Raw genomic sequence first — 25,021 nt, forward strand, 5'->3', positions numbered from 1 at the left:
CACAAAATCTTTTCGCACAAGTACATGCAGGATTCTTAGCAGTTACTGTCACTTTAAGTGATATATGAGCTTGATGGTTACAGTGTCTAGAAGAGGAGCAGCGCTTGATAGTTGTATCTCTCATATTTGTTAAATAAATACTCTGGATCATCAGAACAATATAGAAATTTTAGATATTTGTTTGCTTGTGACCTACATGCTAAGTGTGGACCCTTTATTTTAACATAATCCAAGCCCAATTTCCAAAGGCAAAGACATCACCAGAGTTGGATTAAGTTAAAAAGAATCAAGCATAGCTTTTTTTCCTGGCTAACATGACGCTACACCATGGATAGAGGCTGTACACTTTAATATCAGGCATGAAAGCTCTGACCTACATTTTCAAAGTAAGTACACCAGACTTATTGGGTCTAAAAGAATTATGTAACAATGTATGTGGTTTATATTGTGAACTCTGGTGACAAACTAAGAAGCATTTCAACGGAAATCTGAGTGCGATGTGCTTTGCTATATGTATGTACCAACTGTCCTGGATCCAGCGGGACAGTCCTCAATTTGTGGAGCTGTTATTGAAAGTCAAGGGTATGAACATACCTTGTTACAGTATGGGCAACACGGTGACTCAGTGTCTAGTACTGTGCGGTGGCTCAGTGGTTAGCACTGTTGCTTTGCAGCCCTGGGGTCGTGGGTTTAAATCCCACCAAACACCACATCTGCAAGGAGTTTGTATGTTCTCCCTGTGCTTACCTTCATTTCCTCCGGTTTCCTCCCACACTCCAAAGACATACTGATAGGGAATTTAGATTGAGTCTCAATGGGGACAGTGATGACAGGTCAAGTGTTTTAGAGAAAGTATGGATGGTGGACTTCTGTGGTCATGTTCCTATCCATGAAGACACCAATAGCACCAGTGTGATGCAAAAGTGTATTGCGAATTGGATTATGATGTTTGCCTGTGTAATCTGTAGTAACGTATGGTTTGTAGGGTAGTTTAAAGTTAATGTTTGGGACTAGCCCATAATGGGAGTGGATAGTCTTAGGGAAAGTAACTCCTTTTGGATATGAAGGCAGAAAGGGTCTGGAGTGCAGAATGAGCAGTGCTGTATATGTGGGTGACTCGAGTCTAGATGATGAATGGAGACCAGAAAGAAGAGATAGTTCCTTATTTTCTGGATCTCGCTAAGAGAAACAGAGTGGCCTTCCAGAGATGGGTCCTAGAAGAGGACATCTAGCCATAAAACCTTGGTCTTATAACACTGAGAGGTAATGAGCTTAAATAGGACTTAGTACTGGGACTAGTGAAGTCTTCTGATTGGATGTTCCAGGGCGCCAGTAGTGGAAGAAACAGGATGCGGAACCACTGGGCAAGTAAATGAGACTTGTTGATCAGGACTGATTCATTAAAGCTGGGTTATGGTGAAGTAGGGAGAAACAGCGGACATAGAGAGCCCTGGAGTGAACTACAGAGGAAGGATACTGCGTGGAAAATGCCTCATACTGTAAAGGACACGTCCATAATACTGTGTACCCGCTATCCCTTGTATATAACCCCACCAAGATACCATTCAGAAAAGACTTTATATATGAACAATGATCTCCCTCATTGAACTGAGAAACATCTGGTCCTGGCAAACCAGCAACATTGGTTACATGTGGCCTGCATAGGCGTAATGCCCCCCACACACCCAGCCAGGACCTACACTTTCTTCCAGAATTTAATTCAAGTTCTTTGTAAGGGGTCTGGTCTGGGGTCTATATAATTCATATCATATGTCTGGTCACTGGGTAGTTCTGCCTATTCGATTCAATACAAGTGTTCTCATTCCAGCTGGGGGTCTACTGCATTTTCCAAACTTTTTTTTAGTGATAGGAGTGCACGGTGTTACATGCAGAATAGTACAATAGTAAGAATTGGAAAGTTGCTCTACAGAAAGTCGTAGTGAAACCCCAGCCTATTAACCCTTAAGTTGATTCCATATAAATATCTCTAGCCCATAAGGAATTACATGTATTATGGAATCTGGCCCCGAGCCTGGATTGTCAGGACAGAGTGCAGCTGTTGCAGAGCATGCAACATGATCAGACCGCAATGTCTGCCATGAATTCTGTATGTTTTACCTTGCATCGGTCAATATTGTGCTCAGCTTGTTCTGCAGACAACACACTCATCAGATAATAATAGGAACTCTAGACAACTGGAGGCATCTTGGAAGGTCCTCTTCTGGAGGCCATCGTGGAGGTTCCTCATTTGGAGGCATTGTGGAGGTTCCTCTTTTGGAGGCATCATGGAGGTTCCTCTTCTGGATGCATTGTGGAGGATCCTCTTCTGGAAGCATCTTGGAGGTTCCTCTTCAGCTATGAGATGGAGGAGCCCTTACTGTCACTGACCATCACTTTTGACTATTGTTGGGCCATCTCCTTAGGAGCCTATTAGAGAAATTGTGAAAGAACATAATTGGATGTGTGCAGTGATGAGGCAGTGACCCAGCAAAGTTCAAAGCAAAACGTCTCTTTAATGTTCAAATAGAAAAATAACACAGCACTCGATATCCTCCGGATCGCAGCCAGGAACAAGACAGTCCACCTCCGGATCGCAGCCGGGAACAAGACAGTTCACCTCTGGTTCACAGCCGGGCACATATCCTCTGGATCACAGTCAGTAAACACGCCAGTCCACCTCTGACTTTTTGCCATGGGCGACTGCTGTTATGATCCTTAGTGGCTGAGGATCACAGAATGAACTAGCTAAGTTACTGAACATAGAACGAGCTCTAGGGAGGTGGTAACTGGACTGACCGCAAAACCTGATCCTAACCAAACACATTGAAGGTAGCCGGTGAACGTGCCTAAATTCCTGGACGTCTCGACGCAGCCTGAGAAACTTGCTACCCCTATAGAGAAAGTAAGACCTCACTTGCCTCAGAGAAATGACCCCAAAGATATAGGAAGCCCCCAACAAATAATAACGGTGAGGTAAGGGGAAAATACAAAACGTAGAAATGAAAACAGATTCAGCAAATGAGGCCCACTAATACTAGATAGCAGAAGACAGGCAGGGAACTGTGCGGTCAGTAAAAAACCCTATACAAAATATCCACGCTGAGAATACAAGAACCCCCACACCAACTAACGGTGTGAGGGGAGAAACTCAGCCCCCTAGAGCTACCAGCAAGCAAGGAAATCACATATTAGCAAGCTGGACAAGGACAGATAATAAACCAAGAAACATATTGAACACTGATGAGCAAAAAATAACCAAACAGAAACTTAGCTTCAATCGGCGAAACTGATAATGAAGGGATTCAGGAGAGATCAAAATAGCACTGAATACATCGACAGCAGGCAACCACTGAAAGTCCAGGTGAGCTAAATAGGAAACCAGCTAACAGATAACGAGACAGCTGAACCAGCCTCAGACCTGCAGAATGGCACAAAGAGCCACCAGAGGGAGCCCAAAGACAGCACTCACACAGTACCACTTGTGACCACAAGAGGGAGCCCAAAAACAGAGTTCACAACAGTACCCCCCCCCTTGAGGAGGGGTCACCGAACCCTCATCAAAACCCCCAGGGCGATCAGGATGAGCCACATGGAAGGCACGAACCAAATCGGCCGCATGAACATCAGAGGCGACAATCCAGGAATTATCCTCCTGACCATAGCCCTTCCACTTAACCAAATACTGAAGCCTCCGTCTAGAAACACGAGAATCCAAGATCTTCTCCACCACGTACTCCAATTCGCCCTCAACCAGCACCGGGGCAGGGGGCTCAACAGAAGGAACCACAGGCACCACATACCTCCGCAACAAAGACCTATGGAACACGTTATGAATGGCAAACGACGCTGGGAGGTCCAAACGAAATGACACCGGGTTAAGGATTTCCAAAATCTTATAAGGACCGATGAAGCGAGGCTTGAATTTAGGAGAGGAGACCTTCATAGGAATATACCGAGAAGACAGCCATACCAAATCCCCAACACGAAGTCGGGGACCCACACCGCGACGGCGGTTGGCAAAGCGCTGAGCCTTCTCCTGTGACAACTTCAAATTGTCCACCACATGGTTCCAAATCTGCTGCAACCTATCCACCACAGAATCCACCCCAGGACAGTCAGAAGGCTCGACCTGACCCGAGGAGAAACCAGGATGAAAACCAGAATTGCAGAAAAAAGGCAAAACCAAAGTAGCAGAACTAGCCCGATTATTAAGGGCAAACTCGGCCAATGGCAAAAAAATCACCCAGTCATCCTGATCAGCAGAAACAAAACATCTTAAATAAGTTTCCAAGGTCTGATTAGTTCGCTCGGTTTGGCCATTCGTCTGAGGATGGAAGGCCGACGAAAAAGACAAATCAATGCTCATCTTAGCACAAAAGATCCGCCAAAATCTGGACACAAACTGGGATCCTCTGTCAGACACAATATTTTCAGGGATGCCATGCAAGCGAACCACATTCTGAAAAAATAGAGGAACCAAATCGGAGGAGGAAGGCAACTTAGGCAAGGGCACCAAATGGACCATTTTGGAAAAACGATCACACACCACCCAGATGACAGACATTCTCTGAGAGACTGGAAGATCCGAATTAAAATCAATGGAAATGTGCGTCCAAGGCCTCTTCGGGACAGGCAAAGGCAAAAGCAAACCGCTGACACGAGAACAGCAAGGCTTAGCCCGAGCACAAATCCCACAGGACTGCACAAAGGAACGCACATCCCGCGACAAGGAAGGCCACCAGAAGGACCTAGCCACCAAATCTCTGGTACCAAAAATCCCAGGATAGCCTGCCAACACCGCAGAATGAACCTCGGAAATAACTCTGCTGGTCCATCTATCTGGGACAAACAGTCTCTCTGGTGGGCAACGGTCAGGTCTATCCGCCTGAAATTTCTGCAGCACTCGTCGCAAATCTGGGGAAATGGCAGACAAAATCACTCCCTCTCTGAGGATACCAGTCGGCTCTGAAACTCCCGGAGAGTCAGGCACAAAACTCCTAGAAAGAGCATCAGCCTTCACGTTCTTCGGACCAGGCAGGTACGAGACCACGAAATCGAAACGGGAGAAAAACAAAGACCAACGAGCCTGTCTAGGATTCAGCCGCTTGGCAGACTCGAGATAAATCAGATTTTTGTGATCAGTCAAGACCACCACACGATGCTTAGCTCCCTCGAGCCAATGTCGCCACTCCTCAAATGCCCACTTCATAGCCAACAACTCCCGATTACCAACATCATAATTCCGCTCGGCAGGCGAAAACTTTCTTGAAAAGAAAGCACAAGGTTTCATCACAGAGCAATCAGAGCTTCTCTGCGACAAAACCGCCCCTGCTCCAATCTCAGAAGCATCAACCTCGACCTGAAAAGGAAGAGAGACATCAGGCTGACACAAAACTGGAGCCGAATAAAACCGGCGCTTCAGCTCCCGAAAGGCTTCCACGGCCGCAGGAGACCAATTAGTCACATCAGAACCCTTCTTGGTCAAATCCGTCAAGGGTTTAACCATGCCAGAAAAATTAGCAATAAAGCAACGGTAAAAATTAGCAAAACCCAAGAACTTCTGAAGACTCTTAACAGATGTAGGCTGAGTTTAGTCATGAATAGCCTGGACCTTGACTGGGTCCATCTCAATAGTAGAAGGAGAAAAAATAAAACCCAAAAAGGAAACCTTCTGTACTCCGAAGAGACATTTTGAGCCCTTCACAAATAAGGCATTAGCACGCAGGACCTGAAATACCATCCTGACCTGCTTCACATGGGACTCCCAGTCCTCAGAAAAGACCAAAATGTCATCCAGATACACAATCATAAATTTATCCAGATATTCTCGGAAGATGTCATGCATGAAGGACTGGAAAAAGCAATTGACACAAAAGGAGCATCGCCATGAATCCCCTGGCAACCCCAACTTGAAACAGACATAGCTTTCCAATCCAGAACTGGATTATGAGCCTGCAGCCATGGCAGACCCAAAACGACAACATCATGCAAATTATGCAGCACAAGAAAGCGAATCACCTCCTGATGTACAGGAGTCATGCACATGGTCACTTGAGTCCAATACTGAGGCTTATTCTCAGCCAATGGTGTAGCATCAATACCCCTCAGTGGAATAGGGAATTCCAAAGGCTCCAGGACCAAACCACAGCGCCTGGCAAACGACAAATCCATCAGGTTCAGGGCAGCACCTGAATCCACAAAAGCCATAACCGAATAGGAAGACAAAGAACAAATTAAAGTAACAGACAAAATGAATTTAGGCTGTATAGTACCAACGGTGACAGATTTAGCAATTTTTTTTACGCGCTTAGAGCATGCTGAGATAACATGAGTTGAATCACCACAGTAAAAGCACAACCCATTTTGACGTCTATGATTTTGCCGCTCAATTCTGGTCAGAATTCGGTCACATTGCATAGACTCAGGTCTCTGATCAGAAAACACCGCCAGATGGTGCGCAGATTTGCGCTCCCGCAAACGCCGATCAATCTGAATGGCCAAAGCCATTGAGTCATTCAGACTTGCAGGCGTGGGGAACCCCACCATAACATTCTTAATGGCTTCAGAAAGACCTTCTCTGAAATTTGCAGCCAGGGCACACTCATTCCATTGAGTAAGCACCGACCATTTCCGAAATTTTTGACAATACACCTCAGCTTCATCCTGGCCCTGAGAGAGAGCCAGCAAGGCCTTTTCTGCCTGGTTCTCAAGATTAGGTTCCTCATAAAGCAATCCAAGTGCCAGAAAAAACACATCCACATTCAGCAATGCAGGATCTCCTGGCGCCAGGGAGAAAGCCCAATCTTGAGAGTCGCCACATAACAGGGAGATAACAATTCTAACTTGCTGAGCGGAATCACCAGAGGAACGAGGTCTAAAAAAAAGAAATAATTTACAATTATTCTTAAAATTCAGAAACCTAGATCTATCTCCAGAAAACAACTCAGGAATAGGTACTTTTGGCTCAGACATAGGACTGTGAACAACAAAATCCTGAATGCTTTGCACCCTTGCAGCAAGACGATCCACACTAGAAGATTAAGGGGATGAGAGAAGCTGGACAGACTGCAGCAAAGGGAGAGGGAAAAAAAAAAAAATTGTACTCAGGACTTCTCTTATCCCACTTCTGCGATGCATTAAACACTTTTTTTTGGCCTGCTGTACTGTTATGATCCTTAGTGGCTGAGGATCACAGAATGAACTAGCTAAGTTACTGAACATAGATCGAGCTCTAGGGAGGTGGTAACTGGACTGACCGCAAAACCTGATCCTAACCAAACACACTGAAGGTAGCCGGTGAACGTGCCTAAATTCCTGGACGTCTCGACGCAGCCTGAGAAACTTGCTACCCCTATAGTGAAAGTAAGACCTCACTTGCCTCAGAGAAATGACCCCAAAGATATAGGAAGCCCCCAACAAATAATAACGGTGAGGTAAGGGGAAAATACAAAACGTAGAAATGAAAACAGATTCAGCAAATGAGGCCCACTAATACTAGATAGCAGAAGACAGGCAGGGAACTGTGCGGTCAGTAAAAAACCCTATACAAAATATCCACGCTGAGAATACAAGAACCCCCACACCAACTAACGGTGTGAGGGGAGAAACTCAGCCCCCTAGAGCTACCAGCAAGCAAGGAAATCACATATTAGCAAGCTGGACAAGGACAGATAATAAACCAAGAAACATATTGAACACTGATGAGCAAAAAATAACCAAACAGAAACTTAGCTTCAATCGGCGAAACTGATAATGAAGGGATTCAGGAGAGATCAAAATAGCACTGAATACATCGACAGCAGGCAACCACTGAAAGTCCAGGTGAGCTAAATAGGAAACCAGCTAACAGATAACGAGACAGCTGAACCAGACTCAGACCTGCAGAATGACACAAAGAGCCACCAGAGGGAGCCCAAAGACAGCACTCACACAGTTCCACTTGTGACCACAAGAGGGAGCCCAAAAACAGAGTTCACAACAGACTGCACCTCCATGTTAATGTTCTACTCACAGCATTACACAGTATGCGATATCCTCCGGATCGCAGCTGGGAACCATATCTTCCAGTTTACAGTCACTAAACACACCAGTCCATCTCCTGAGACCAGTTGCTGTGGGCAACTGCACCGCTGTGTGCGCTGTGGGTGCCAGGCTTTTCAGCTGCCTTGGCTGTTTGGCTCCGCTGGCCTGTGATGCCTCACACAGGTGGAGCTCTGCAGAGCTGACTGCTCTGCACTCTAGCAAACACCAGACTGACCCTGAACCTGACACAACCAAACCCTATACTGCAGGGTTTAAAACTTGAACCTGTGGCCTTTCACCACATGGAAATCCCAGCCAGGAATGAAACGGACTGCACCACTACTATTCTGTAGTCTGTTTCAAAACACAAAAGTCCAGAGCAGGTTTTCCATAAATCTGCACTGGACACATAGCATGCCCAGGACCAATACTCACTTTTATTCCGCATTGCAATCACAGCAACGTCTGTGACTGCAATGCACCCCCATGGCCTCAATACACCTCCATGTGCATCCTGGGGGGAACACACAGCGACCCTCACATGTAACACCAGTCACTGTCTCACATGTGGTTAAACTTAGAAGCCGATGTACCTATGCATCCCCCATATCATGTAATAACTCATGTACATTGAAGTCAGCCAAACCCACCGATTCCTGCGGCCCCGACTAACTCTCCCCCTAAAGCGGATATCAGGGGAGAAGGTTCGGACATGATAAATTACAATGTCCAATTCTTAGCTCTTCCTTGGACATCAGTCACTGCCATAGCTGTCCTCTCTCCTAATTGAAAACACATGTGCGCTTGGTAGCGGAGAGCGTGCATGTGCATGGCGGAGTATAAGAAGATTATAAATACAAAATAACCCCTTCCATGAACCTTTTTTCAGGAACATACCCTAAGAGAGTGAGGCTTTATAAGGAAACAGTATAATTTATGGCAAGAATGGGATTGGATCTTATAAAATGAAAAGATTGGACATTTCAGAGGTAGAAAGAAAGAAGCCAAATGGCAAAAAAATGGGAACCATGTTTCACTCGGTGGATTTTGCCAGCTGCCATTGGGAGTCCAGATTATCTCTCTGCTTTGGCTTACCGTATATCCTTAGTCATCATGCAATGGTTCTTATAGGGGATCTGTAAGGTCATCTTAAACCACCACAATTATATTTTAGAAAATCCTTATTTTTACATTAAAATAATGTTTTTGGATGTTCCATACAATTGAACACATTTGGGCAAAATCAAGATATATATTGTCATTTTCTGTATGCACATTAAACAGGACTAGTCTGTGAAGGTGTCTTCTCACCAAGGATAGTCCGATCATAGATGCTGAGTGACGTTCACAGCACATCTTTTCCGCAGTCCACTGGACCTTGAAAGAATGAAAAGCAGGGGTGCTCCATGTGAGAAATCGGTGGGGTAAAACAGAAAATAAATACTCCAAGGACCTGCTCACCTGGTAAGGTTGTGGAAATTGCAAGCACACCACTGAATAGTGCTTGAGGGACGGTTGGACATGGCTGCTGCTCAACCTGCTGAACCTGACCAAGTCAGGCACGGAACTTTATGAAAATAAAAAAATAAAAGGAAAACTCTGAGTTTGTTAGTGCTGCCAAGAGGAAACAGGGTGACCAGGAGATTAATATATTTTTTGCGCATGCTTGTGACATCTTTGCTGCCTAGGCATGCTCACAGGTTTCCGGTACATGTGCATTGCGCCGATGAAGCCTGAGACAATACACTTGGCTTCATTGTACATGCCCCAGGCAGAAAAGACATGACACACATTGTTGACATTTATAGGACTGATAAGTCATGGGCAGTGCAGAAAGGAGCATGATTTGAGCAACTAAGGCTGGACTAGTCTGTTTGAGTAGGCGCTTTGCTGGACTAGTCCTGCTTCATTTGCATACAACGAGTGGCACTATATAACTTTATTTTTCAAAAATATGTTAAAAAGAAAATTATTTTAATGCAGGAATAAGGCTCTAAAAGGTAATGATGGTGGTTTAAAATTATTTTAGGTCCTGGCAAGGTCAATTTCAAAGGTCAGACAATGACTTATAGGGTATATACCTTCAACAAGTGGCACTACAGAGACAACACTTTCCTGGGACAGGCGAGGTCAGCTGGTTTGACTCTCCTTCCTTGTAGGAAACCAGGACTGAGACTCTTGGCTGGTTACACTCTTTTTTGTTTAGATTGCAAATGGGCAGTAGAATGGGACTAACATGAGTTGAAGGCACGTTGTCTCCTTTTCGCGAGTGTCATAATAGCCACAGGGGCTGCTTCTATGGTACATATGCAGTAATATTCTAAAAATAGACATTGTGCGAGCATCATGTACAAACATTGACTTGGCCTCAGGCAATCATGGGTTAACTCTACAGGCCACGGATGTTTTAAAATGCACGTATCTGAGAGCTTCATGCCTGATAATTTCTTTTTTTTTTCCTGGGGGAAAGAAATGCATGGAGATAATCTAATGGAACTATCTGATACTATATGCAGAAGTGCGTGAGTAGAGATACATTTTCAGATAAGTTCCTCGTCTTCAAAGGGAAGTTATCTTAAGTGTTAAGGTACCTTCACACTAAACGACTTTGCAACGATAACGATAGCGATCCGTGACGTTGCAGCGTCCTGGATAGCGATATCGTTGTGTTTGACACGCAGCAGCGATCTGGATCCTGCTGTGATATCGCTGGTCGTTGCTGAAAGTCCAGAACTTTATTTGGTCGTCAGATCGGCGTGTATCGTCGTGTTTGACAGCAAAAACAACGATGCCAGCAATGTTTTACAATGGTAACCAGGGTAAATATCGGGTTACTAAGTGCAGGGCCGCGCTTAGTAACCCGATGTTTACCCTGGTTACCATTGTAAATGTAAAAAAAAAAACACTACATACTCACCTTCCGATGTCCGTCAGGTCCCTGGCCGTCTGCTTCCCGCACTGACTGTGAGCGCCGGCCGGCCGTAAAGCACAGCACAGCGGTGACGTCACCGCTGTGCTCTGCTTTTACTTTACGGCCTGCCGGCGCTCACAGTCAGTGCGGGAAGCAGACGGCCAGGGACCTGACGGACATCGGAAGGTAAGTATGTAGTGGGGGTTTTTTTACATTTACAATGGTAACCAGGGTAAACATCAGGTTACTAAGCGCAGCCCTGCACTTAGTAACCCGATGTTTACCCTGGTTACCCGGGGACTTCGGCATCGTTGGTCGCTGGAGAGCTGTCTGTGTGACAGCTCTCCGGCGACCACACAGCGACGCTGCAGCGATCGGCATCGTTGTCGATATCGCTGCAGCGTCGCTTAATGTGACGGTACCTTTAGCCTCACCTGGTTAGATGGACGAGCTATCCACAAGTCAAGGTGAAAACATGGAGCAAGGGCCTGATCAATGGACAATGCAGGACAGCAAGTCGTACAAACCACAGGAGAGGATTGTAGTGTATAAGAAATGTTATCTCTAAAAAAAAACAGGGAAGTAGAAGATAGTAAATGGTGTTAACCTGCAGGACCAAATTTACACTTGGTGGAGAAAGGTTGAACTTCATAGACCAAGGTCTTTATTGAACCTATGTAACTATGTAAGACTGAGGGTCAGTAGATGTACGTTGTAGAAATCACAGAATGTTGTAAAGATGAATGCAGCATAATATAAAGAGTCTCTAAATATCAGTTCATAATGCTTATGTGGCACCCCAGGAGTTTGGCTGCCACAGTGGCATTGTTTTCCTCAGGGGGGTGACACCATGCCTGGAAGCAAGAGGGATCCCCTTGGTAGGTAATACAGTCAGCATGCAACACCTTTCCTGACTCCAGACCAGAAGGGGGCGCTCTAACCCGGTTTTCAGGGGAATTTCCCTATAAGTTCTGGTCTGGAGGCGGGGTTAGTTAGTGTTAGTCAGAGAGCAGACAGTGAAGGAAGAAGAGGCAAGAAGTGAGGAGAATCTGTGGGATAGGAGCTGCGACTGAGCTCACCCCAGGACTGAGCGCCGAAGATTGGACACCGGAGTCCATGGTTGTGTGGGAACTGCAGGTCCCGCAACCAAATCCAGAGGGCAGGGGACTGCAAGGTCTCCTCACCCATCACAACATCTGAAGGCACAGCAGCAAATGAGAGCCTGGAGCCACCACAAAGGAATGACACCTGTAATAGGCTCAAGCTGCATGCCATACAGACAAGGACTAAAGGACAAGAAGGAGCAGAGGGCTGAGAAGAGCTTTAGGCAGCAAGGACCTCAAAATACAGTGCAATAGGGAGGCCTACTCTGAACTCACCTGGTTAGGTGGATCCCAAATTGCTTCCAGGCTGCCCGGATCTCCATTACCATCTGTAATCAGTGCCATGGACTGCACCACAAACTGTGAGTAAAAGTGTGTAAACTGCACCCTGCTGTGTCCTCAGAGTTATTTACTGCACTACAATCATCACTACTATCCTTAAGGCCCCGTCACACATAGCGACGCTGCAGCGATACAGACAACGATGCCGATCGCTGCAGTGTCGCTGTTTAGTCACTGTGTGGTCGCTGGAGAGCTGTCACACAGACGGCTCTCCAGGGACCAACGATGCCGAAGTCCCCTGGTAACCAGAGTAAACATCGGGTTGCTAAGTGCAGGGCCGCGCTTAGTAACCCGATGTTTACCCTGGTTACCAGTGTAAAATGTAAAATAACAAACACTACATACTCACCTTCGCGTCCCCCGGCGTCCGCTTCCTGCACTGACTGAGCGCCGGCCCTAACAGCAGAGCGGTGACGTCACCGCTGTGCTGTACTTTCACTTTACGGCCGGCAGTCAGTCAGTGCGGAAAGCAGACGGCAAGGGACCTGACGGACACCGGAATGTGAGTATGTACTGTTTTTTTTTTTTTACATTTACGATGGTAACCAGGGTAAACATCGGGTTACTAAGCGCGGCCCTGCGCTTAGTAACCCGATGTTTACCCTGGTTACCAGTGAAGACATCGCTGAATCCGTGTCACACACACACCGATTCAGCGATGTCAGCGGGACCTCAACGACCAAAAAAAGGTCCAGGCCATTCCGACACGACCAGCGATCTCACAGCAGGGGCCTGATCGCTGGTACGTGTCACACATAGCGAGATCGCTACTGAGGTCGCTGTTGTGTCACAAAACTTGTGACTCAGCAGCGATCTCGCTATGTGAGACGGGGCCTTTAACATCATAAGTGCCCTGGGACTTAGCTCTACCTATGGAGAGCTGTACCAACTCTGCTGCATCACCATCAGCCCCAGTGGTCTCTTAAAGCAGCGTCAGCTATCCATTGCCGAATACCACAGGTGGCGTCACGAACGATCCCCCGTAAACTTTATTTTCCCCTTTATTTCACTTTTATTGGACGCCCAGAGCCAAGGACCGGGTCACTGCTGCCGTGACACTTGTCCCTTAAGAACTGTCCAACACGTCACAAGTACCCCACGGCCCTGGCGGGCACTCCACTTACAGCAAATGAATGGTCAACTAGCTGGTCTTGTGAAGCAGTAGATGCTAGCTGGAGAAACAGAAGAAGTCTGCAGAGATAACAGCAACAGAAGAAAATGGATGTGGTCAAAATCTAACCATAAGGCATCTGAAAACAGTACTATTGCTCAGACACAAGGGTAAGTCCCACTGGTCCTTAAAATGCCCAGGGAGATGATGTCCCTGGGACAGGTTGAACAGTTTGTAAAGCCCAATATGGAGCACAGCAAAGCGCAGTGGCCACAGTGGAAGGGAGTGGAGCCCAGCCCAGAAGCCAAGATAGATGCCCAATAATAGTAAAATGCCCTTTTGTTTAAATCAGTGTGAAAATTGGCAAATTAATTTTTGTTATTTTAATACAGACATGGAAGAAAATAAATACATTGCCACAAAACCTTTAAAGAATTGGTCGTTTTCTGAAGATTGCTTCCATTTAAAGGGACAAGATTCTTACATACTGACTGATCAGTTTAGGTTTCAGTTTTCTTCTCATGGCTTGTTTGCCCTGATCCATAATGACGTGACCAAATTTTCACCTAAACATAGCAATCGATGTGAGATTAATATACAGCACTATGAAAAGTGCGCCCTTCTCCTCTTTCTAGGTCCTGTGATCCGCCGAGATGATTGGCCGGGTTCTGGCAGCCAGTTCCAGGAGGGTCAGCTGCTTCTATATATTTTAGTACAGGCAGGGAGTGAATATCTGAATGCTGGCAGCACTAGATTCCAGTAGAGCCTTTGCTCGCCGACTTATACACATGTATGTTGACAGGTCATCCCTACATGCGAGGACATAACTCATTAAAAAACTATTTGAGATATTTTGTTGAGTTGATCCCACGACTTGATTAAACGCATGCTATTTAAAGAGCCACAATCCCTCAGACCGACCCAGCATCAAGAGCTGTTTTGTATCATAAATACTTGCAGGCGAGGTCCACATTTATGTTTTCTTTTCGGACGTGCAGAAATGACAACAGGCGTGAAGATTTTTAAATTAAATTTTTTTTTTCTTGCCTTTCAGGTTTCAGCAATGTCAGATTAGACACAGTCCATTTGCACATGATGACGGAATTTGAGATATCTGTGTGAACATTCCCCGATTTACCAGGGAATAATATTCCTATTATTTCCCTCTAACCGCATATCCAATCATCCATCTCATAACAGAAATCTAAGGATTAGGTGAAACCGATCACATTTCTGGCTAAATCCTGGTGTTTTAATCCTTATAACATTTTTTTTTACAGGTCATGATACTTGTGACATTGATCTTGTTTCACTCAATCAAGAGATTAGCATTTTGCCATCATGACTACTTAAACACTCTACAGCTTGATGTTCCCTTCTTCTAGTCTCAGGTCACTACATGCTATGCCTTGTTCCCTAGTATAAAATTACTTGCTTTGGCAGATTATATCCCTAGTTATCTAGCAAGGCTCATTAAAGGGTCAAACATTGACTAATAATGATACCCATGTCAAGAACAGGAGTCATAACCTTGAACTAAGAGACCATGACCAGAACTAAGTGACGTGACATAACCTTGAACTAAGAGACCATGACCAGAACTAAGTGACGTGACCATAGGAAATTAAATGCATAAATAAAGCTATAGACAAAAATCGCAAGCTTTTGTGACTCTGAAGCTTGCCATATCTAAGGTTCTAGCGAGCTTCAGTGTCCTTCACACTGATATCACCATGGGATAGGACACAATCCAGGCCAGCAGTATGACCAATCTGTCAATCTTCAGGAGCACACAGCTCCCCTGGCAAACAAGGAGCCGGAAGGCAGAGGAGTAGTGTGCTCCTGAGGACAAAAGATGGAGTTTGGTGGAAACATTGGAATCATAAATGGGACAGATACCTCCTTTCAAAGTGAAAACATACACTCACCGGCCACTTTATTAGGTACACCTGTCCAACTTCTTGTTAACACTTAATTTCTAATCAGCCAATCACATGGCGGCAACTCAGTGCATTTAGGCATGTAGACATGGTCAAGACAATCTCCTGCAGTTCAAACCGAGCATCAGTATGGGGAAGAAAGGTGATTTGAGTGCCTTTGAACGTGGCATGGTTGTTGGTGCCAGAAGGGCTGGTCTGAGTATTTCAGAAACTGCTGATCTACTGGGATTTTCACGCACAACCATCTCTAGGGTTTACAGAGAATGGTCCGAAAAAGAAAAAAAATCCAGTGAGCGGCAGTTCTGTGGGCGGAAATGCCTTGTTGATGCCAGAGGTCAGAGGAGAATGGGCAGACTGGTTCGAGCTGATAGAAAGGCAACAGTGACTCAAATCGCCACCCGTTACAACCAAGGTAGGCCTAAGAGCATCTCTGAACGCACAGTGCGTCGAACTTTGAGGCAGATGGGCTACAGCAGCAGAAGACCACACCGGGTACCACTCCTTTCAGCTAAGAACAGGAAACTGAGGCTACAATTTGTACAAGCTCATCGAAATTGGACAGTAGAAGATTGGAAAAACGTTGCTTGGTCTGATGAGTCTCGATTTCTGCTGCGACATTCGGATGGTAGGGTCAGAATTTGGCGTAAACAACATGAAAGCATGGATCCATCCTGCCTTGTATGGAGCATCTTTGGGATGTGCAGCCGACAAATCTGCGGCAACTGTGTGATGCCATCATGTCAATATGGACCAAAATCTCTGAGGAATGCTTCCAGCACCTTGTTGAATCTATGCCACGAAGAATTGAGGCAGTTCTGAAGGCAAAAGGGGGTCCAACCTGTTACTAGCATGGTGTACCTAATAAAGTGGCCGGTGAGTGTACATGAATGTCCAGAATTCAAGAGGTAATATATCAGTGATCACTTATTGCTCATTGCCCAAAGAAATGTAGAAGAAGTTCTTGCATATAAAATGTATGAAGCCTTTATTTCAGGGGTGAATTTAAAGGGGTTAGAAAATTGTTTGTGTTCTTTAGTCCATGGGGAGCATCTGAACTACAGCTTACCCCCTAAATTGAAGTAGCAGGTTATCTAGTGTTTGTTCTCTTATACATTTAAAGAATTACAATTATATTTTTAGAGAAGCAACAACACTGACAATGATATGCCACAAATAATTAAAAAAAATCTTGAAGGAAACCAAAAGAGGAACATTGCCAAGAAAAAATAGGGAGTGGTAGCTGCAATGAAATTCTTCAATTCTAAAGAGAAGGAGAAATGGTCAGGTAGCCTAAAAAGCTTCACAATACAAGTACTTGTATAAATATCAGCTATAGAGGGGCTTTGATAATAAACTGAAGAGTAACTAAACTTTTTAATTTAACCTTTTGATCAGCCTTTACCAAAAATCTGAATTATTGTTATATGCACCATTATTTTAATTTGCTTTTTTTTTTCTCCCAAACTCCATGCTGATGTGGATGTTTTAACTTCCTAGTTCATGCACTTTTAGCAGCTGCTTTGGATTGCTGCTCTGTTTGCAAACACTCTCCCTTGTGAGTTTCTCTGCTCCCTCGCCACATGCTCAGACAGAGAGAGTGTTTGGAAATAGGTGTCTGAGCAGGGATTCTCACTAGTGCTGCAGTTCAAACAGCTACTAAAGTGCATGAACTAGGCAGCTAAAACAGCAAAAAAGAAGCAAAATAGCATAATGGAGTGTATTATAAAAATGTATAAATTTGAAAAAGGCCGAACAATAATTACATTTAAAAAAAGTGATTCTTTAAGTAAATTATTTGTCTTGAAAATATACCTCTAATTACACCTCATATAATACTAATAGACAGAGGCCTAGCGATTGCAGTCACAAATGGTGCTACCCCGACAGGGTCCACGTGGGAGGGAGTGCCTGTCAACACCAGTGGCTACTTAACCTGGATGTGTGCCCTCAGATGCACATTCAGCTAAGATGTATTGTGGCACAGAGACTTGCTGGTTCCCTGCACTGTAATACACTCTGCCAGACAATCAAAGGCCGACAGGCCATGTCGGCTTAGCTGTGAAGGGGCGCGTGACACTGACATCATGGGTTGCCTGTGTCGGCACGCTGAAGTCAGCTGCCAGGTTTTACACTGACTATAGAAGAGGATGCCACACTTCGTAAAAGTAAAGCAAGGTGAGATAACTGTTTCTTTCTTTTTAAAATGTGTTTGAAAAAAACAGAAGGGGACCAGGATGGGGACATTAAACTAGGAAGGAGCCCAGGATGGAGGACATTGTTGTAGGATGGGGCCCAGGACAGGGGACATTATTGCAGGAAGGGGCAAGGATGGAGGACATTATTATTGGAAGGATCCCAGGATAGGAGACATTATTAAATAGAGGGCCAAGGAAGGGGGACATTATTACTTGATGTGGGACATTATACCAGGAAGGGTCCCAGGATGGAGAACATTGTTATAGCATGGTGCCCAGAATTGGGGCATTATTATCGGAAAAGGCCAGGATGGAGACATTATTCCTGGAAGGGGCTCAGGACGGGAAGCATTATTACATGGGGGGGCAAACACGCATATCTTTATAGAATCTAGAATGCTACATGAGCCCATATATCTAACCAACATGACGGGGCAGATCCAAATTTTGCATCGGGGCCCTTCGGAATCTAGTTACTCCACTGCTAAAAGAATAGCTGATGTTACTGACACCCGGCCATTCAAAATGCATACAAATGTTATAACCAGTCTGCAGTTTAATAGGTCGACTAATAACCTAAACTTGGGCATCCTATAAGATGGAGACAATCGAGCTGCTCCCATTATCATGAGCTGTCATTGCAACGCTGGATATATACTTGCTTCCTGGGTCACAAGACGGATACGTTGTTTACAAGATTAGTCTGGCAAAGATCGAATGCCTGAGACGTCTTGTTTGAGAAAATGAATTGACGGATAACCAATCTGCAGAGACAATCTGCAGAGACATTCATCTCATTGTTCAAGTGTAAATTGAAAAAACATGAGAAAGAAGGAGAACAGAAAAACAACAATAATAACATCAACTGCACAGCAATGAGATGACTAGTGGTCATGCAGGATCTAGAGTTCATACAGGATACTAAATATCGTAAGATATCATTTAACTAGTGTGAATTACGGCATCAGCGTATCTTTGTAATTATTAGATTTTCTCCTAGAATGAACCATAGTTCTCTGCACCTGTGTATTCAGACTATTCAGAAAATTGCGGCATGTATACAATTTCATAGATATCTAAAAGCCTGAGTGGGAAGGAATGATCCCATGAACCTATTGATCTGCTGCAAAGAAACATTGCTGACCATTGTTTTATTTTGTCTCATTTAGTGATGAGCGAGTATGCTCCTTGCTTGGGTTTTCCAAGTATCTTGGGTGTGCTCGTGGACTATGTTTGAGTCCCCGCAGCTGCATGATTTGTGGCTGCTAGGTAGCTTGAATACATGTGGGGAGTCCCTAACAAACAGGCAACCCCCACATGTATTCAGGATGTCTAGCAGCCGCAAATCATACAGTTGCGGGGACTCAAACATAATCTCCGAGCACGCCCAAGATACTCTGAGAACACCCGAGCATGCTCAGAAAACCCAAGTACCGAACACACTCGTTCATCACTAGTCCCATTACCAGCCAAAAAGCTGAAAACTCAGGGATCTCTAGTACCATCCATGGGTTACTATAGAAGAAGTTTCTCAATTCACTTTTACCTAAACATGGCCTAATGCAATTCAAATGAATAGAGGTGAGCTGCACTATTAGCCCCAACCCATGGATAAGAGTGGGAATGGAGCCGATGGATTGTGTGGAAGATAGAGAAAGAGAATGTACAACCTGTTATACCTTGTTCACCAGTTTGGCCGTGTATAAAATGGACATTGTTTTTAAGGACTGATCTGGCTTATTGATCGAAGAGGTGAACGGGAGCGGGATTACACCAAGTGCATCAAAAAGGATGATGAAACAAGCAGATCCAGGCAGGTGTCACACCCACCAATGACACTCAATTTCCTGTAGCTGACCCCGATGTGGAACAGGTGGCCCACTCACGCAACTACCACTGGGGGCTAGTTTACAAGTGGTGTAGTTCGCAGAATTCAAACATTGTAGTGAAGAAATAGGGGAACCTAATACCTGTAATGCGGACAAGATGGCGGACGACACTGCAAATTCCGAGATGATGGACAGCAGTGCGGGTCCCAAGATGGCGGCGGCCTGTAGTCTGAGTTCAGTCCATCAACAACGTCTGAAGGCACAAAAACAATGTGCCCAGACCACCAGAGTGATAACCTCAAAGATGATGTGTGCCAGAGCCAAGGTCCAACCTAGAAAAGGTGGAGCTTTGCGGACGGGAGCGTGATCCAGTAAGAGAGGAGGCCCATCGGGTGAGAAACGCCAAGTGAAGGAAGGCGGTCCATCAGGTGAGAAACGCTGAGTGAAGTAGGTGTGTCTAGACATGGAGTCACTGGGAGTGTCTATCAGTGGTGGTCGCATCACTAGTATGGCTGTGTATAAAATGGACATTGTTTATAAGGACTGGTCTGGCTTATTGATCAAAAAGGTAAAAGGGAGCGGGATTGCACTGGATGGAAGCAGCAGATCCAAGTACAGTGTCACACACACCCAGCAACGACACTCCTTTAACTGGCCCCGATGTGGAACAGGCGGCCCACTCACACGACTACCTCAGGCGGCCAGTTTACAAGTTCATGCCACCAAATAGCCTCTGTGTAAACACTCGGAAATGTATCTTCCCAAATCATCCAAAATATAAACTGAGGCAACTTTGCAAATATTCTTGGCTACAATAAAAGCAACCTTTTGTTTAATCTACTGCTTTTATGCAGAACTACAATATGTGTCACCATGGCTACAGACTACAAACAAACTCTGTGTAGTCTGATTCTGCAGTCATTCATCCATCCTTCCATCTGCCCCCTAATTTGTGCTACTTACGAGATATTTGTTATCATGAATTATTGGACAGATGTAACAGGGATCATTTGTAGTTGTGCCATGAAGACACATTAGTTTGCAAAGAAGCTGTAAATATAGAACTATAGGATTTGCTTCCAGAATTTTTTTATTTTTTGGATATTACATAGTTTCACGGACGGACGGTACACACGGGACGGTATAAATCTATCCCCCTTTTTTTTTTTTAGACACTTTTAATAACTATGTACATGAAAGGTTCTCCAGTTAGGGACTTATATGCTCCTCACAAGAAAACTGTCAGAAAAAAATTGATGGCACTTTTGCAGAGTTTGACGGGTGAGCATAGCCATGTCTATTGTTATGATCTGGTGTCCTTGGAGCCGCATGAAACTTTCTCTGGAGTCGGTGGAACCTGTACTGACCGCAAATCCTGAACTAACACCGCAACTAGAAGTAGCCGTGGGGTGTGCCTAACATACCCTAGACACCTCGACACAGCCGGAGGACTAAATACCCCTATAGATGGAAATAGGAATGCTACCTTGCCTCAGAGCAGACCCCCAAAGGATAGGCAGCCCCCCACGAATAATGACTGTGAGTAGGAGAAGAATAGACACACGCAGGTAGAAAACAGGATTTAGCAAAAGAGGCCACTCTAGCTAAATAGGAAAGGATAGGACAGATTACTAGGCGGTCAGTATTAAAACCCTTCCAAAAATATCCACAGCAGATAATACAAAAAGTTCCACAATCTAACTAAAGACATGGAATGTATATCTGCCACTCCAGAGAATCCAACAAGACTGAGAAAATACTGACACAATCTAAGCTGGACAAGAAAACACAAAGAATAGCACTGAATTGTGAAGCACATAGCATGTGTGCCACAGGAAAAAAAAAACCAGACACTTATCTTTGCTGATTTGGCAGAAAGGCAGGAGGAACCAAGCAGAGGTCCAACACCTCCCAACAACAATTGACAACTGGCAAGGACTAATGAATCCTGAACGCCTAAATACCCCAGTCAGAACTGCAATCAGCAGATACACCTGACCAGGAATGCAACTCAGGGGCAACTGCATTACCACCTACAACCACCGGAGGGAGCCCAAAAGCAGGATTCACAACAGTACCCCCCCATGAGGAGGGGTCACCGAACCCTCACCAGAGCCCCCAGGCCGATCAGGACGAGCCAGATGAAAAGCATGAACCAAATCAGCAGCATGGACATCAGAAGCAAAAACCCAAGAATTATCCTCCTGGCCATAACCCTTCCATTTGAAAAGGTACTGAAGCCTCCGCCTCGAAAAACGAGAATCCAAAATCTTCTCAACCACATACTCCAACTCCCCATCAACCAAAACAGGGGCCGGAGGATCAACAGAGGGAACAACGGGCACCACATATTTCCGCAATAAAGATCTATGGAAGACATTATGGATAGCAAAAGAGGCCGGAAGCGCCAATCGAAAAGACACTGGATTAATAAACTCAGAAATCCTATAAGGACCAATAAACCGAGGCTTAAACTTAGGGGAAAAGACCTTCATAGGAACATGACGGGAAGACAACCAAACCAAATCCCCAACCCGAAGCCGGGAACCAACACACCGACGACGGTTAGCAAAACGTGGAGCCTCCTCCTGAGACAACACCAAATTGTCCACCACATGAGCCCAAATCTGCTGCAACCTGTCAACCACAGAATCCACACCAGGACAGTCAGAAGGCTCAACCTGCCCAGAAGAAAAACGAGGATGAAAACCAAAATTACAAAAAAAAGGCAAAACCAAAGTAGCCGAACTAGCCCGATTATTAAGGGCAAACTCGGCCAATGGCAAAAAGGCCACCCAATCATCCTGATCGGCAGACACAAAGTATCTCAAATAAGTCTCCAAAGTCTGATTAGTTCGCTCGGTCTGGCCATTTGTCTGAGGATGAAATGCAGAAGAAAAAGACAAATCAATGCCCAGCCTAGCACAAAAGGCCCGCCAAAACCTAGAAACAAACTGGGAACCTCTGTCGGACACAATATTCTCCGGAATACCATGCAAACAAACCACATGCTGAAAAAACAACGGAACCAACTCTGAAGAGGAAGGCAATTTAGGCAAAGGCACCAAATGAACCATCTTAGAAAATTGGTCACAAACAACCCAGATAACCGACATCCTCTGGGAAACCGGAAGATCAGAAATAAAATCCATAGAAATATGCGTCCAGGGCCTCTCAGGGACCGGCAATGGCAAAAGTAACCCACTAGCACGGGAACAACAAGGCTTGGCCTGCGCACAAGTCCCACAGGACTGCACAAAAGAACGCACATCACGTGACAACGAAGGCCACCAAAAGGACCTACCAACCAAATCTCTGGTACCAAAAATACCAGGATGACCAGCCAACACAGAACAGTGAACCTCAGAAATCACTCTACTAGTCCATCTGTCAGGAACAAACAATTTCCCCACAGGACAGCGGTCAGGTCTATCAGCCTGAAATTCCTGAAGAACCCGCCGTAAATCAGGGGAAATGGCAGAAAGGACCACCCCTTCTTTCAGAATGCCGACCGGTTCAAGGACCTCAGGAGAATCAGGAAAAAAACTCCTAGAAAGGGCATCAGCCTTAATATTCTTAGAACTCGGAAGATACGAAACCACGAAATCAAAACGGGAAAAAAACAAGGACCATAGAGCCTGTCTAGGACTCAGCCGTTTGGCAGACTCGAGGTAAATCAAATTCTTATGATCGGTCAGGACCACAATACGGTGCTTAGCTCCCTCAAGCCAATGTCGCCACTCCTCAAACGCCCACTTCATAGCCAACAACTCCCGATTGCCGACATCATAATTGCGTTCAGCAGGTGAAAACTTGCGGGAGAAGAAGGCACACGGTTTCATCAAAGAACCAACAGAATCCCTCTGAGACAAAACGGCCCCTGCCCCAATCTCAGAAGCATCAATCTCAACCTGAAACGGAAGAGAAACATCTGGTTGGCGCAACACCGGAGCAGAAGTAAATCGGTGTTTAAGCTCCTGAAAGGCAGAGACAGCCGCAGAGGACCAATTCGCCACATCAGCGCCTTTTTTCGTCAAATCAGTCAAGGGTTTAACCACGCTGGAGAAGTTAGCAATGAAACGGCGATAAAAATTTGCAAAACCCAAAAATTTCTGAAGGCTCTTCACGGATGTGGGTTGAATCCAATCATGAATGGCCTGAACCTAAACCGGATCCATCTCCATAGATGAGGGAGAAAAAATAAAGCCCAAAAAAGAAACCTTCTGCACCCCAAAGAGACACTTAGACCCCTTCACAAACAAGGCATTGTCACGAAGGATCTGAAATACCATCCTGACCTGTTCCACATGAGACTTCCAATCATCGGAAAAAATCAAAATATCGTCCAAATATACAATCAAGAATTTATCAATATAAGCCTGGAAGATATCATGCATGAAGGATTGAAAAACAGATGGAGCGTTAGTGAGCCCGAATGGCATCACAAGGTATACAAAATGGCCTTCGGGCGTATTAAACGCAGTTTTCCATTCATCACCCTGCTTAATACGAACAAGATTATATGCCCCCCGAAGGACAATCTTCGTAAACCAACTAGCCCCCTTAATCCTAGCAAACAAATCGGAAAGCAAAGGTAAAGGGTATTGAAACTTGACCGTGATCTTATTCAAGAGGCGATAATCAATACAGGGTCTCAAGGAGCCATCCTTCTTAGCAACAAAAAAAAACCTGCTCCCAACGGTGAAGAAGATGGCCGAATATGCCCTTTCTCCAAGGACTCCTTAACATAACTCCGCATGGCGGTATGTTCAGGCACAGACAGGTTGAAAAGTCGGCCCTTAGGAAACTTACTGCCTGGAATCAAGTCAATCGCACAATCACAGTCCCTATGCGGTGGAAGGGAACTGGACTTGGGCTTATCGAATACATCCTGAAAATCAGACAAAAACTCTGGAATTTCAGAAGAGGAAGAAGAGGAGATTGACATCAAAGGAACATCATTATGAACCCCCTGACAACCCCAACTAGTCACAGACATAGATTTCCAATCCAACACAGGATTATGTACCTGCAACCACGGGAAACCCAGCACGATAACATCATGCAAATTATGCAACACCAGAAATCGACAATCTTCCTGATGGGCTGGCGCCATGTGCTTGGTCACCTGTGTCCAAAACTGGGGCTTATTTTTAGCCAAAGGTGTAGCATCAATCCCCCTTAAAGGAATAGGGTTCTGCAAAGGCTGCAAGGGAAAACCACAACGCCTGGCAAACTCAAAATCCATTAAGTTCAAGGTGGCGCCGGAATCCACAAATGCCATGACAGAAAATGATGACAATGAGCAGATCAAGGACACCGATAACAGAAATTTAGGTTGTACAGTACTGATAGTAAATGAACTAACGATCCTTTTCGTCCGCTTAGGGCAGACTGAAATGACATGAGAAGCGTCGCCACAATGACTTTGCTCTAAGGACGACGCCACAGCGCGCACAGTTTGACGCTCACGCAAGCGCCGATCAATCTGAATGGCCAGAGACATAGAATCACTCAGACCAGAAGGCGTGGGAAACCCCACCATAACATCTTTAACGGATTCAGAAA

Source organism: Ranitomeya variabilis, chromosome 2 (genome assembly GCF_051348905.1).
Source record: "Ranitomeya variabilis isolate aRanVar5 chromosome 2, aRanVar5.hap1, whole genome shotgun sequence".
Lineage (NCBI taxonomy): Eukaryota > Metazoa > Chordata > Amphibia > Anura > Dendrobatidae > Ranitomeya > Ranitomeya variabilis.